The 14,979-nt window shown below is 45.4% G+C and overlaps 1 protein-coding gene, 1 long non-coding RNA gene and 2 other non-coding genes across 7 annotated transcripts in view; 2 read left to right on the top strand and 2 right to left on the bottom strand.

The window, feature by feature from the left end:
- MDM4 (MDM4 regulator of p53) overlaps positions 1–3,810 on the bottom strand; it is a 49,045-nt gene extending 45,235 nt beyond the window's left edge. The window contains exon 1 of one of the 4 annotated variants that reach the window (XR_010336498.1): positions 3,679–3,805. The gene's annotated coding sequence lies outside the window, so the exon portion shown is untranslated. Of the gene's footprint in view, positions 1–764; positions 901–3,678 lie in introns of those variants that run through there. The other 3 variants (XM_064360269.1, XM_012459388.3, XM_021677225.2) reach the window with 3 other exon arrangements.
- Positions 3,785–14,468, top strand: LOC135268218 (uncharacterized). The gene is made up of 3 exons (XR_010336499.1): positions 3,785–4,137; positions 13,835–13,901; positions 14,190–14,468. It is a non-coding gene; the product is annotated as an uncharacterized LOC135268218 (long non-coding RNA).
- TRNAK-UUU (transfer RNA lysine (anticodon UUU)) lies at positions 13,573–13,645 on the top strand. Its single transcript has one exon. It is a non-coding gene; the product is annotated as a tRNA-Lys (tRNA).
- Positions 14,041–14,113, bottom strand: TRNAK-UUU (transfer RNA lysine (anticodon UUU)). The gene has a single exon. It is a non-coding gene; the product is annotated as a tRNA-Lys (tRNA).
- Positions 14,469–14,979: the final 511 nt, after the last annotated feature.

Below are 14,979 nucleotides of genomic sequence, written 5' to 3'. Positions count from 1 at the left end.
GGAGGCCGAGGCGGGCAGATCACGAGGTCAGGAGTTCGAGACCAGCCTGATCAACAAGGTGAAACCCCATCTCTACTTAAAAAAAAAAAAAAAAAAAAATGACCTGAGTGCTGTGGCGTGCGCCTGTATTCTCAGCTACTCCCGAGGCTGAGGCAGGAGAATCGCTTGAGCCAGGGAGGTGGAGGTTGCAGTGAGCGGATATTGCGCCACTGCACTCCAGCCAGGGTGACAGAGTGAGACTCCGTCTCAAAACACACACACGTTTCTCTGAACCCTATCTCGATATTATCTAGAAGTTTTGGTGTGGCTCCAACACGAGCATTTTCAAACAAGGACTCAAGTACCTCTAAGGCAGACCTTCCGCAGTCCTTAACTTAAAAACTTAAGACAAGTCAATGTCATGCTCCCCACCTCCCTCTCTCCCATTTCTATTCTCTGAATTGCCTCAATGGCCCTCAAATGTTGTGTCCACTTAAACTCAATCCAACTACGTCGACTTTGGGTGTGTCACCAAATGGCCAGTTACATCACGTCACCCACCCTCACTTCTATCTTCCGCGAGCCCTTATTCCACAACTCTTCCCCTCCCCACGAGTCCTCCTTCCGCCCGGCGCAGCATTCCCCAAGCCGCCAGACCCACGCCTCAAGCTCCTCCCACCCGCTACCCCCGCTTCCAGGCCCGCACAATTGGCGGTACAGCCGCCCGCTCCTCACTCTCCAGCTACCGCTCCCGGCACCCCACCGACGAAGGCCAAGAACCACACCTTACAACAGCTCCATGAATCTCTCCCCGGTCGGGTCCGGGGAGGGGAAGGGTCGGCAGCCACAGGCCCTACCTGGGCAGCATTTTGAAATGGCGAGTAATGAAGCCGCAACTTCCGGCCTCCCACAAGGCCCTACGCGAGGGCTTCCGGTAAGGCCTCCGAAACCATAGATGGGGCAATCGGAGGATTAGAGAGCTAGCAAGGCTGAGCTCTATACCATAGAGTAGATCCTAGTTCCGGGAGAGAGTCGTGGGGTCCGGAAGATTGAAAGTCTTCAGATTTCAAGAAGTAATATTTGAGGGACTTGCAGGGTCTTGTGATACTTACAGACGTGTATTAGGAGATCAGAAAACAGAGAAGGTCGTAATCACAGGCTGCCTTCAGCTCTTCGGAAAAACCACGCTTCCTCTGGCATTCGCCAGTATTCATCCTTACTCCCCAAGGGTGGCGGGGGCAGGAAACGGAGCGATGGCGTCACGAGGGTGGTAAGGAAGCTTGAAGGCATGTCAAATAAATTTTTTAAGGCGCTGGGTGCGGTGACTCACGCCTGTAATCCCAGCACTTTGGGAGGCCAAGGCAGGCGGATCACCTGAGGTCAGCAGTTCAAGACCAGCCTGACCAACATGGTGAAACCCCATCTCTACTAAAAATTCAAAAATTAGCCGGGCGTCGTGGTGCGGCCGCCTGTAATAGCTACTCAGGAGGCTGAGGCAGGAGAATCGCTTGAAGCTGGGAGGTAGAGGTTGCAGTGAGCCAAGATCGCACCACTGCACTCCACCCTGGGTGACAGAGTAAGACTCCGTCTCAAAAAAAAAAAAAAAATGTGCTTAGCATACATCCAGGAAAAAAAAAAAAACTTGATCACTAACCATGATTTAAAAAAAGAAAAGAAAATACAAAAATTAGTTGGACATGGCGGCACAGGCCTGTAATCCAGCTACTTAGGTCGCTGAGGCAGGAGAATCGCTTGAACCCGGGAGGCAGAGGTTGCAGTGAGGCGAGATCACACCACTTCACGCCAGTGGCGGGGCAGGGGATGCTAAAACCATTTGAGTGAAAGGTTGGCATGGAAAGAAAACACATGGAGTAGGCTGACCATTCCACCCTCCCCAACCGTATCACTAAAAGAGGGTCTTTCACACACCATATAATACTTGATTATGAAGCAACAAGAAACCAGAACACCACCTATGAAGTATTCCTGACCAAAAGATAAAGAATCCAAATCTAGATCTACCTACTAACTGCGAGTTAGTAGGGAAAATGGAGACCAAAGAGTTAATTAGCCAAATCCAGAATATAGGAGTTCTACAGGACCTGGAGTTAAAGGGAAGATTAAAGTGGGGGGGACTTTTAGAGAATCTTAAAAAACCAACTGCAGGTGGTGGCCTGTGCCTGTATTCCCAGTTATTCCGGAGGCTGAGGCAGGAGGATCCCCAGAGTGAAGGAGTTTCAGGCTGTAGTGTGCAATGATCACTTCTGTGAATAGCCACTGCACTCCAGCCTGAGCACACAGTGAGAACTCATCTTTTTTTTTTTTGAGACAGGCTCTCCCGCTGTTGCCTAGAGTGCAGTGGCTCCATCCCGGCTCGCTGCAGCCTCGACCTCCTGGGCTCAAGTAATCCTCCCACTTCAGTCTCTCAGGCAGGTGGGACTAGAAGCTCCAGACATGACTCCTCGCTGATTTTTGGCAGAGGTGGGGTGTCAGTTTGTTGCCTAGGCTTGTCTCGAACTCCTGGACTTAAGCAATCCTGCCCCTTCTGCCTCCCAACGTTCTGGGATTAAAAGCGTGAGCCACTAGGCCTGGCCAAAATCCCATCTATTTAAAAAAAAAAAAAAAAAAAAGTACGTAAGAGGAAAGAGAGTACTAAATCTAAACTGAGATATAGGCATACTTAATACCAAGAGGTTGCAAGTATCTTTGACAGATACTAATTCCACATGCCAACAACCCCGGGGCTTGGAGGCACTCCCTAACAATGATCTTCCCTGATGAATGAACAGAGGTGCAGCATCTTCTCCAGGTGTCGCTTTAAAACTGTGGTTCATGGGCAGACGCAGTGGCTCACACCTGTAATTCCAACACTTTGGGAGGCCGAGGCGGGCGGATCATCTGAGGTCAGGAGTTCGAGACCAGCCTGGCCAACACGGTGAAACCCCATCTCTACTAAAAATACAAAAATTAGACGGGCGTGGTGGCGGGCGCCTATAATCCCAGCTATTCCCGAGGCTGAGGCAGGATAATCACTTGAACCTGGGAGGCGGAGGCTGCAGTGAGCCTAGCTCGCGCCACTGCACTCCAGCCTGGGCAAAAAGAGCGGAACTCCACTCAAAAAAAAAAAAAAATTGTGGTTTTCAAGCTTTAAGGTATACAAAATTCACTGGGAGATGTGCTTATTAAAATATATTTCTCTGAACCCCATCTCGATACTGTCTGGACGTTTCGGTGTGGCTCCAACACGAGCATTTTCAAACAAGGACTCAAGTGTCTCTAAGGCAGACCTTCCGCAGTCCTAAAAATATCTTAAAAACTTAAGACACGTCAATGACATGCTCCCCACCTCCCTCTCTCCCACTTCTATTCTCTGAATTGCCTCAATGGCCCTCAAATGTTGTGTCCACTTAAACTCAATCCAACTACGTCGACTTTGGGTGTGTCACCAGATGGCCAGTTACATCACGTCACCCACCCTCACTTCTATCTTCCGCGAGCCCTTATCCCACAACCCTTCCCCTCCCCACGAGTCCTCCTTCCGCCCGGCGCGGCATTCCCCAAGCCGCCAGACCCACGCCTCAAGCTCCTCCCACCCGCTACCCCCGCTTCCAGGCCCGCACAATTGGCGGTACAGCTGCCCGCCCCTCACTCTCCAGCTACCGCTCCCGGCACCCCGCCGACGAAGGCCAAGAGCCACACCTTACGGCAACTCCATGAATCTCTCCCCGGTCGAGCCCGGGGAGGGGGAGGGGTGGCAGTCACAGGTCCAAGGGCCTAGGCAGCATTTTGAAATGGCGAGTAATGAAGCCGCAACTTCCGGCCTCCCACAAGGCCCTACGCGAGGGCTTCCGGTAAGGCCTCCGAAACCATAGATGGGGCAATCGGAGGACTAGAGAGCTAGCAAGGCTGAGCTCTATACCATAGAGTAGATCCTAGTTCCGGGAGAGAGTCATGGGGCCCGGAAGGTTGAAAGTCTTCAGATTTCAAGAATATTTGAGGGACTTGCAGGGTCTTGTGATACTTACGGACGTGTATTAGGAGATCAGAAAGCAGAGAAGGGGAAGAGCTAAGGTCGTAATCACAGGCTGCCTTCAGCTCTTCGGAAAAACTACGCTTCCTCTGGCATTCGCCAGTATTCATCCTTACTCCCCAAGGATGGTAAGGAGGAGAAACGGGGCGAAGGCATCACTAGGGTGGTAAGAAAGCTTGAAGCCATGTCAAATAAGAAATGTTTGAAGGCGCCAGGGGCGGTGGCTCACCCCTGTAGTCCCATTTGGGAGTCCGAAGCAGGCGGATCACCTCAGGTCAGGAGTTCGAGACCAGCCTGACCAACATAACATGGTGAACCATTGTTTCTTTCTTTCTTTCTTTTTTGAACCCCTGTTTCTATTAAAAATACAAAAAGTAGCCGGGCGTGGTGGTGCGCCCCTGTAATCCCAGCTACTCAGTAGGTTGAGACAGGACAATCGCTTGAACCTAGGAGGCGGAGGTTGCAGTGAGCCAAGATTGCACCATTGCCCTCCAACCTGGGCAACAAGAGTGAAACTCCTTTAAAAAAAAAAAGAAAAGAAAAGAAAAAAAGAAAAATAGTTGAAGGCTCAAAGGAATTTTTAACCTGCTTATAAACGAGGGAGGCCAGGCGCAGAGGCTCACAGCGGTAATCCCAGACTGGGAGGTCGAGGTGGGCGGATCACCTGAGGTCAGGAGTTCCAGACCAGCCTGTCCAAAATAAAGAAACCCCGTCTCTACTAAAAATTCAAAAAATTAGCTGGGCGTGGTGGCGGGCACCTATAATCCCAGCTACCTGGGAGGCTGAAGCAGGAGAATCACTTGAACCCGGGAGGCAGAGGTTGCAATGAGCCGAGATCAAGCCATTGTACTCCAGCCTGGGCGTTAGGAGCGGAAGTCAGTCTCAAAAAAAGGAAAAAAAACAAACGAGGGAAAGGGTTGGGAGCTGTCTTCAAATAACTGAATAGTATAATATTGGAAATAACGGAGCCTTATTCTCTGCTCCAAAGTGCAGAACTAAAACCAATAGAAATTACAAGGCAGTATATTTTAGCTAAAAAATCCTCTAACATTTAAGAGTCATCCTGAAATAAATGCAATTAGGTATTTAGGGGAAGTAATGTCATTTGAAGGCAACTTGCCTGAGAGGTTTGTTGAAAGCTCTTCTATACTAGGAAACGTTAGACCTGGTTGTGTAACCCAAGAAAGCTCCATCTCAGTGTTCTTTGCACCTCTCTTTTAGCATTTACCATGTATTGTTTTAGTTATTCATGTATATACCATTTTTATCTCTCCCAATAAACAATACAAAACGTGGCTCCCAGTGCTGGATACAGACCCATGCAAAAGAACTCAGGGCAATAACCGTCCTTAAATTTGTGCATTCCACCTTGCCGTGCTTCTAGCATAAACTCCTGCATAGCTGGGAGATCCAGAGTTCCATAAAGGAGCTGAAGAATTAATTTTTTCATAGAAATCTGCAGCCACCTCACTGGAAAAAAAGAAAAGGTGTGGGGGAGCTTTTTTAGGCGAACCACTGTCAACTATTTCCCCTGTCCTTTTGTGCAATTAGTATTTTTTTTAAAACTTCCAACAGGAATTTTTTTTTTGTAACTTTTAAATAGCATCTGGTTAGTTTGGATCCTTTCCTAATGTCTCCTGGAGTCTTGGAATATGATCTGTTCATGCAGTTCCGTTTGTGTAAGATCAACAAGTATTTGTTGAGGCCAGGTGCAGTGGCTCACCCCTGTAATCCCAACGCTCTGGGAGACCAAGGTGGGAGGATCGTTTAAGCCCAGGAGTTCAAGACCAGCCTGGGCAACAAAGCAAGATCCCCATCTCTACAAAAAAAAAAAAAAGTTTTTTAATTAGCTGAGCATCCTATTGTGTGCCGAGCACCAACCTAGAGGATTCCAAAACAAGATCTGGAATCTGTCTAGTAGAGGAGTCAGACTGTCCAGGTAAAAAGAATGTGCTAAGTGCAATGATTGATGAGCTGCAGTTACCCTTTCCTAGTTTAAGAGAGATGAGCCCTTTCAATTTGGGCAAAATATTCACCAACATCTCTAATTTGTCTTCATTTAAAACATTGAGGGCTGTAGCTGGGTGTGGTGGCAGATATCCTATAATCCCAGCTACCCAGGAGGCTAAGGTGGGAGAATCGCTTGAACCCAGGCAGAGGTTGCAGTGAGCAGAGATTGTGCCACTGCGCTCCAGCTTGGGTGACAGAGTGAGACTCCATCTTAAAAAAAAAAAAAAAACCTTGAGGGCTGGGCACAGTGGCTCATGCCTTTAATCCCAGCACTTTGGGAGGCCGAGGCGGGGGGATCACCTGAGGTAAGGAATTTGAGACCAGCCTGGCCAACATGGTGAAACACTGTCTCTACTAAAAATACAAAAAAAATTAGCCGACCAGGGTGTTGGGCGCCTGTAATCCCAGCTACTTGGGAGGCTGAGGGAGAATTGCTTAAACTGGGAAGAGGAGGTTGCAGTGAGCCCAGATCGAGCCACTGCACTCCAGCCTGGGTGACAGAGCGAGAATCCGTCTCGATAGATAGATAGATAGATAGATAGATAGATAGATAGATAGATAGATAGAACCTTGATAAATATGTTGAATAGGCCGTGGTTAAGAATAGAGTTTTTCCCATCATGGTTGACACTGATTTGTGAGTAATTACTCATCTTCTAATTTTTTAAAGAAATAGACACAGGATCTTACTATGTTGCCCAGTCTGGTCTGGAACTACTGGCCTCAAGTGATTCTCCCTCCTTGGCCTCCCAAAGTGTTAGTATTACAGGTGTAATCCTTTAATCCTACAGGTGGCACCCACTACCACACCTGGCTAATTTTGTGGGTTCTTTGTTTTTGTTTTTGTTTTGAGATGGGGTCTGGGCCGGGCGCAGTGGCTCATGCCTGTAATCCTAGCACTTTGGGAGGCCGAGGTGGGTGGATCACCTGAGGTTAGGAGTTCAAGACCAGCCTGGCCAACATGGCGAAACCCCATCTTTTAAAAAAAAAAAAAAAAAGAGAGAGATGGAATCTGGCTCCATTGCCAGGCTGGAGTGCAGTGGCATGATCTTGGCTCACTACCATCTCCGCCTCCCATGTTCAAGGCATTCTCCTGACTCAGCCTCCTGAGTAGCTGGGATTACAAGTGCACACCACCACACCCAGCTAATTTTTGTATTTTTAGTAGAGATGGGGTTTCACCATGTTGGCCAGGATGGTCTCAATCTCCTGACCTCAAGTGATCCGCCTGCCTCGGCCTCCCAAAGTGCTGGGATTACAGGCATGAGTCACCTCGCCTGGCCTCCAATGTTGTTCTTAAGCCAGCAGTGATCTCCCTTAATGTGGTTAACATCTGGCAACATTTCTCCATCTGTTCCCAAGGATTTCATAAAATGACTTGCCATAATAATAATTTTAAAAAAACACTACTGTAAGATTTCCCTTTTCTACCAGTCAAGTAACCTTACCAAAAAAAAAAAAAAAAATTCTGGGTGTGGTGGCTCACGCCTGTAATCCCAGCTCTTTGGGAGGCCAAGGCAGGCAGATCACTTGAGGTCAGGAGTTCGAGAACAGCCTGGCTACATGGCAAAACCCCATCTTTATTTAAAATACAAAAATTAGCTTGGTGTGATGGTAGATGCTTATAACCCCAGCTACCCAGGAGGTTGAGGCAGAAGAATCACTTGAATCTGGAGGCAGAGGTTTCAGTGAGCCGAGATTGCATCACTGCACACCAGCCTGGGCAACAGAGCGAGACTCCGTCTCAAAAAAAAAAAAAAAAAAAAAAGCTATACTCACAAATTGTCGATTTGATTAAAAAGACAGGAAACCTCGGTTCTAATCTAGCTATTTCTGGAAACCAGAAAAAGTTACACAGTGTTTCACATCTTCAGTTCCCTAATCTGTAAAATAAAATGGCTGAATTCAACCATTTCTTATGGCCCCTTCTAGTTTTAAAAAAATTAGAAGTCATCAAGCCTGTAATCCCAGCACTTTGGGAGGCCGAGGTGGGTGGATCACGAGGTCAAGAGATCGAGATCATCCTGGTCAACATGGTGAAACCCCGTCTCTACTAAAAAGACAAAAAATTAGCTGGGCACGGTGGCGCGTGCCTGTAATCCCAGCTACTCAGGAGGCTGAGGCAGGAGAATTGCCTGAACCCAGGAGGCGGAGGTTGCGGTGAGCCGCGATAGCGCCATTGCACTCCAGCCTGGGTAACAAGAGCGAAACTCCGTCTCAAAAAAAAAAAAAAAAAATTAGAAGTCAGTATTATTGGCCTAAAGCTTTTCTGGAAAAAAGTAATGACTTTATACATATCAAAAGGTATAAAGAGGCCAGGCGTGGTGACTCACGCCTGTAATCCAAGCACTTTGAAGGCCAAGGTGGGCGGATCACCTGAGGTCGGGAGTTCAAGACCAACCTGACCAATATGGTGAAACCCCGTCTTTAAAAAATAAAAAAAAGATATAAAGGATATGATCTCCCTTTTCCCATTCCTCTTCCTAAAGAACAATACTTTACACACACAAAACAGTTCCCCGCAGTCACCTCTATGGTATCTCCTTCCTTCAGCCTCTGGGGAACCACTATCCTGAGTTTGGTGTTTACCCCTGCCATGCATTTATATACGTGTATATAAACTAAAGATCTTTAGGGTTTATGTGTGTACATATTCCTTAAAAATATGTTTATGCTTTTAAAATTTTTACAAATGGCATCAAACTATATGTGATCAACTGCAACTTACATTTTTGCTCATCATTGTGAAGTTCAGTGCTGTTAAACTGTGTAGTTATGGTTAATTCATTCCCCCCCCCCCAACAACGGAGTTTTGCTGGAGTGCGATGGCACTATCTCGGCTCACTACAGTCTCCGCCACCCGGGGTTCAAGCAATTCTCCTGCCTCAGCCCCCCGAGTAGCTGGGACTACAGGCACACACCACCACACCTGGCTAATTTTTTATTAAAAAAATTATTCTTAGTAGAGATGGGGTTTCACCATGTCAGCCAGGATGGTCTCAAACTCTTGACTCGTGATCCACCCGTCTTGGCCTCCCAAAGTGCTGGGATTACAGGCATGAGCCACTGTGCCCAGCCCTGATTAATTCATTTTTAATGTTGTAATGTTGTTATATAGAAATATATTGAAATGTATGAATGTATAATTAGTTGTTGTATAGTAATTTTATTAGTTTTCTAGAGTCACCATAACAAAATACCACTGAGTGGCTTAAACAGAAATTTATTTTTTCATAGTTCTGGAGAAGTTGAAGATCTACATGTTAGCAAGTTAGCTTTCTACTGACGCCTTCTTTCCTTGGCTTGCAGATGGCTGTCTTTTCACTGTGTCCTCGTCCTTGTGTGGTTACCCATTGGTCTATATGTTGTCTGTAATATAACCTCCTCTTTGGGGGCCAGGCACAGTGGCTCATGCCTATAATCCCAGCACTTTGGGAGGCCAAGGCGGGTGGATCACGAGGTCAAGAGATTGAGACCATCCTGGTCAACAAGGTGAAACCCCATCTCTACTAAAAAATACAAAAATTAGCTGGGCATGGTGGCGCACGCCTGTCGTCCCAGCTACTCGGGAGGCCAAGGCAGGAGAATTGCTTGAACCCAGGAGGCAGAGGTTGAGGTGAGCCGAGATCACGCCATTGCACTCCAGCCTGGGTAACAAGAGCGAAACTCCATCTCAAAAAAAAGACCTCCTCTTCTTATGAGGACAGTTGGGCCCACCCATGTTACCTCATTTTACCTTAATCACCTCTTTAAAAGCACTGTCTCCAAATACATTCCTGTTCTGAAGTACTAGGGGTGGTGTCGAACATGAATTTTGAGAGGGACACAATTCAGCCTGTAATAGTAATGGATGCACCACAATTTTTTATTCATCTCCTCCTTTAATAAATACTTAAGCATTTTCAATTGTTTGCCATTGCAAACAATGCTGTTATCATTCTCATGCTTATCTCCATGTGTACTCTAGAGAAAATTACTGAATCATGGACTACATATAGTCCACCCTAATAGATTATGCCAAGGTGCTCTCTAAAGTGATTGTAGAAAAAACACACTCCTGATAGATGTGTGTAAGAATTATCTTGCTGCAAAAATAAATAAAATAAAATAAAATAAAATAATTATCTTGCTGCACATATTTGCCAGTCCTTGGCATTTTCAAATTATGAAAAAGAATCTGATAAATGCAAAATGGTTTCTCATGGTGGTTTGTTTTATATGTCCATGATTATTAGTAAGGTTAAGCATTTTTTCATATTTATCGCCTTAAGGTTCCTATATATGAGTTGCCTAATCAGATCTTTTGCCCATTTTTCTATTGGATTGCCTTTTACTTTTTTTTCTTTTTTTTTTTTTTTTTGAAACGGAGTCTCATTCTGTCACCCAGGCTGGAGTGCAGTGGTGCGATCTAGGCTCACTGCAACCTCTTCCTTCTGGGTTCAAGCTAGTCTCCTGCCTCAGGCTCCTGAGTAGCTGGGAGTACAGGCGCATGCCACCACACCTGGCTAATTATTTGTATTTTTAGTAGAGACGGGGTTTCACAGTGTTAGCCAGGATGGTCTTGATCTCTTGACCTCGTGATCTGCCTGCCTTGGCCCCCCAAAGTGCTGGGACAATAGGCGTGAGCCACAATGCCTGGCTTGTCTTTTACTTATTGACTTGGGGTTCTCCATATAATCTGGATCGTAATCCTTCTTGGTTATATGTGTTGTAAATAATGAGTTCACAGATGTAGCTTTTCACTTTTTAAACATTGTCTTTGATTAACAATGTTTAATGAAATAAAATTTGTTAATTTTTCTTATGTTTTGTGCTTTTCTTGGATACATAAGAAATTCTTCCTTGTTTCTGGGTCATAAAGATACTCTCATATATTTTCTTCTAAGAGTTCCAAAGATTTGCTTTTCTTTTTTTAAGGGTCCAAAAGGCCAACTGGAAAGATTTGCTTTTCACACTTAGGCTGTTAATGTGTTTGTGATTGATTTTTGTGCATGTCGTAACATGCAGATCCAACATACAGTGCCAGATTGGAGTGCAGTGTCTCCATCCTGGTTCACTGCAGCCTTCACCTCCTGGGTCCAAGCAATCCTCCCACCTCAGCCTCCTAAGTAGCTGGGACTACACGCTCAAGCCACTACACTTGGCTAATTTTTAATTTTTGTATTTTTTGTAGAGAGGGAGTTTCATCATGTTGCCCAAGCTGGTCTTGAACTCCTGGGCTCAAGAGATCCTCCCACCTCAGCCTCCCCAGTAGCAGGAATCACAGACAGGCACCACCATGCCCAGTTTATTAATTGATTATGTGGGGGGTGGGCAGGATCGGGAGGGGGCAGGTCTGGCTATATTGTCTAGGTGCCTCTCAAACTCCTAGCCTCAAGCAGTCCTCCCAAAGTGCTGGGATACCACGCCCAGCCTTAAATCAGCTTTCTACATCTCATTCCACTTCAATCAAATATCCTTTGTTGAAAGGTGAGTGGTGTCAGAGAAGGTTGAAAGAGCAGGATTCATAGGGTCTGTTCTTGTTACATCTTTGCCATTAAATCTTTATGCCTTTATGAATGCTTATTACATGTAAGACACTACTGCAAACACTGTGTGTATACTATACTATTTCAATCCTGCCATCATCCTATTGTCCTGACACACAGGGAAGTAGCTTGCTTAAGTTACACAGTGGCAGTCAGGATTTGAACAGGGCACCTAACTTCAGAACCCAGGCTTTGTGTAAGCATTTATCCTTTTTCTTTACAAACAGTGTTATCTTTTTTTAATCCTTTGTTTTTCAATGCACATATATGCACCACTTTCTCAAAAATATGAAACAAACAAAACACAATTGATATGAAATATTTCCTAACTTAAAAATGCTTTCCATTTTTTTCCCAAATCCTACTCTTCCAAAACATGAGTTTAATGGCTACATAATAATTATAACCGTACCATAATTTATGTAGCTATTTTTCTTGTTTCTGATTACTTTTTTTTTCTTTCTAAGTTCAATTCAGGTACTCGTTTCTGATTAAAATGCCATGATGATCTCTCCTGTAGTCAGATCTTTTTGTACACCCCTGATTATTTCTTTCTTCGTTTTTTTTTTGTTTTTTTTTTTTGAGACGGAGTCTCACTCTGTTGCCCAGGCTGGGGTGCAGTGGCACAATCTTGGCTCACTGCAACCTCCGCCTCCTGGATTCAAGCGAGTCTCCTGCTTCAGCCTCCTGAGTAGCTGGGACTACAGGCGGGCTAATTTTTTTTTTTTTTTTTTTTTGTATTTTTCAGTAGAGACGGGGTTCACCATGTTGGTCAGGCTGGTCTCGAACTCTTGACCTCGTGATCTGCCCGCCTCGGCCTCCCAAAGTGGTGGATTACAAGCGTGAGCCACTGCGCCCGCCACCCCTGATTATTTCTTTCTTTCTTTTTTTTTTCTTACTGGAATAGTTACTCCGGATATGGACACCCCTGATTATTTCTTCAGGACAAATTCTTAAAAGTGGAATTGCTGGACCAGAGCAATCACCCGGAAAGAGATTAAGAATGGAATCTGTAAAGCAACATTAGCTAACAAAGATGCTTTAATGTCCCACTCTCAAAGCTCTACCGTGGTAATTCTCAACACCAGCTCCATAGCAGAGGGCAGTGCTCAAATTACCGTTGGCTACGGAAGGGAAAAACCTCCAGTGCCAAGATCAAAAGTCTCTTTTCAAGGCCACGTTCAGTTTTCCTGTCTCTCTAGCTTAGTAGGGCTTCTGCCCCCAAGGTCGCTGCTCGTGAATTTCTCCTGAGTTTGCGCCCCTTAAAATTACTTGGATGCGGCGGGCGAATTACCTGAGGTCAGAAGTTCCAGAAGTTAGCCAACACGGTGAAACCCCCGTCTCTACTAAAAACACAAAAATTAGCTGGGCATAGTGGTGGGCGCCTGTAATCCCAGCAGCTTGGGAGGCTGAGGCAGGAGAATTGTTTGAACCCGGGAGACGGAGGTTATTACAGTGAACCGTGAGATCCTACCATTGCACTCCAGTCAGGGTGACAGAGAGAGACTCCGCCTCAAAACAAAACAAAAAAAACGACTTGGATGCTTTCAAGGGACCCACTGGATAACCTCACCATCCTTCCTTTCACTTTATACCGCGCAGTGCAACCCGATAGCTTCAGAATAGCAAATTCATAGTCTCTCTTAGACAGACTCTTTTTTTTTTTTATCGTTGGGTAGGTTTTAGCGCTGATGTCCATCCTATTACCAATGGTAAAATAGATCTAAGGTTATTACAGCGCTTCAAAAGTGACACCTTGCCATTCTTTTAATCCTGAACCTATTATATTACAAATCAAAGAAACCTACCTAATAATGCTTACTAGGCGCATAGATATCTTGCAACTCTGAATTAGCTGGTGATGCTGGTGAAAGGTGCAGAATTTGGGCCTTTTGTTTTTCTTTTTACGCACGGATCACGAACTTTCTTGGCGTTAAAGCAGTCCCACAAAATGTGGATGATGCAATCGCTCAAGGGCCCTCTCTCTTATGTAAGGTATAGCAGAACAACTTTTTCTCCACGGGAGCCCGGATAGCTCAGTCGGTAGAGCATCAGACTTTTAATCTGAGGGTCCAGGGTTCAAGTCCCTGTTCGGGCGGCCGGTTTCTTTTTCCTTAATGGATAAATAAAAATTGTATGTTATGATGTGGAACATCATGTTCTGAAATATGTACATATTGTTGAATAATTAAATCAAGCTGATGAGGGTATGCATTCTCACAGACTTTATTTTTGAGGTGAGAGTAGGAGCTGCTTGCTTTTAAGTGTTTTTTTCTTCCTTTCTCAGCTATGAGCAATCAGAAAACTGACGTCTTTCTGGGAAACCACCGTCCCAAACCTCGATACTTGCCAAGGTATTAAATGATTTTCCAGTCATTTTTTTTCCTCCCTGAGAACATATTTATCTAACATATTCTGAAACCAATGAAAAATTAATTAAATTCAATTTTCAACGTAAGGGCTTATAAAATCCACCTTGGGGAAAACTACAAACGCCCGAACAGGGACTTGAACCCTGGACCCTCAGATTAAAAGTCTGATGCTCTACCGACTGAGCTATCCGGGCACTCCTTAGCAAAGCGTTTTGCTGTTTACTTCATATGAGTCTAATAGATTGCTTTCTCTCTCTTTTTTTTTTTTAGATGGAGTTTCACTCTGTTGCCAGGCTGGAGTACAGTGGCACGATCCCAGCTCACTGCAACGTCTGCCTCCCGGGTTCAAGTGATTCTCCTGCATCAGCCTCCGGAGTAGCTGGGACGCGCCACCACACCCAGCTAATTTTTGTATTTTTAGTAGAGATGGGGCTTCACCAGGCCAGAATGGTCTCCATCGCTTGACGTTGTAATCTGCCCGCCTTGGTTTACCCAAAGTGCTGGGATTACAGGGGTGAAACACCGCGCCTGTCCTGCTTCCTTTTAAGTAGCTAGATTTAGGTTTTAATTAGGATTAAAGGTTTTTTCTTTTCTTTTTCTTTTCTTTTTTTTTTTTTTTGAGACGGAGTTTCGCTCATGTTACCCAGGCTGGAGTGCAATGGCGCGATCTCGGCTCACCGCAACCTCCGCCTCCTGGGTTCAGGCAATTCTCCTGCCTCAGCCTCCTGAGTAGCTGGGATTACAGGCACGCGCCACCATGCCCAGCTAATTTTTTGTATTTTTAGTAGAGACGGGGTTTCACCATGTTGACCAGGATGGTCATGGTCTCGATCTCTTGACCTCGTGATCCACCCGCCTCGGCCTCCCAAAGTGCTGGGATTACAGGCATGAGCCACCGCGCCCGGCTCTATTTTCTTTTTCTTTTTTGTTTTAGCAAGACAAAGCAAAACAAATACTTGCCTTTCCTTTTCTTCTTGTTCCATTCACTCACTTAAAACATGTGTTCTTCAACCTGTTTCATGTTTGATAAGTTATCAGTATTTACTAACTCTCTAAAAGG

This window comes from Aotus nancymaae, unplaced genomic scaffold (genome assembly GCF_030222135.1).
Source record: "Aotus nancymaae isolate 86718 unplaced genomic scaffold, 86718_ANA_hifiasm-v0.15.2.pri h1tg000039l, whole genome shotgun sequence".
NCBI classification, from domain to species: Eukaryota; Metazoa; Chordata; class Mammalia; order Primates; family Aotidae; genus Aotus; species Aotus nancymaae.
Note: the sequence above shows the minus strand (reverse complement) of the source record. Positions and strands in the feature narration are given on the sequence as shown.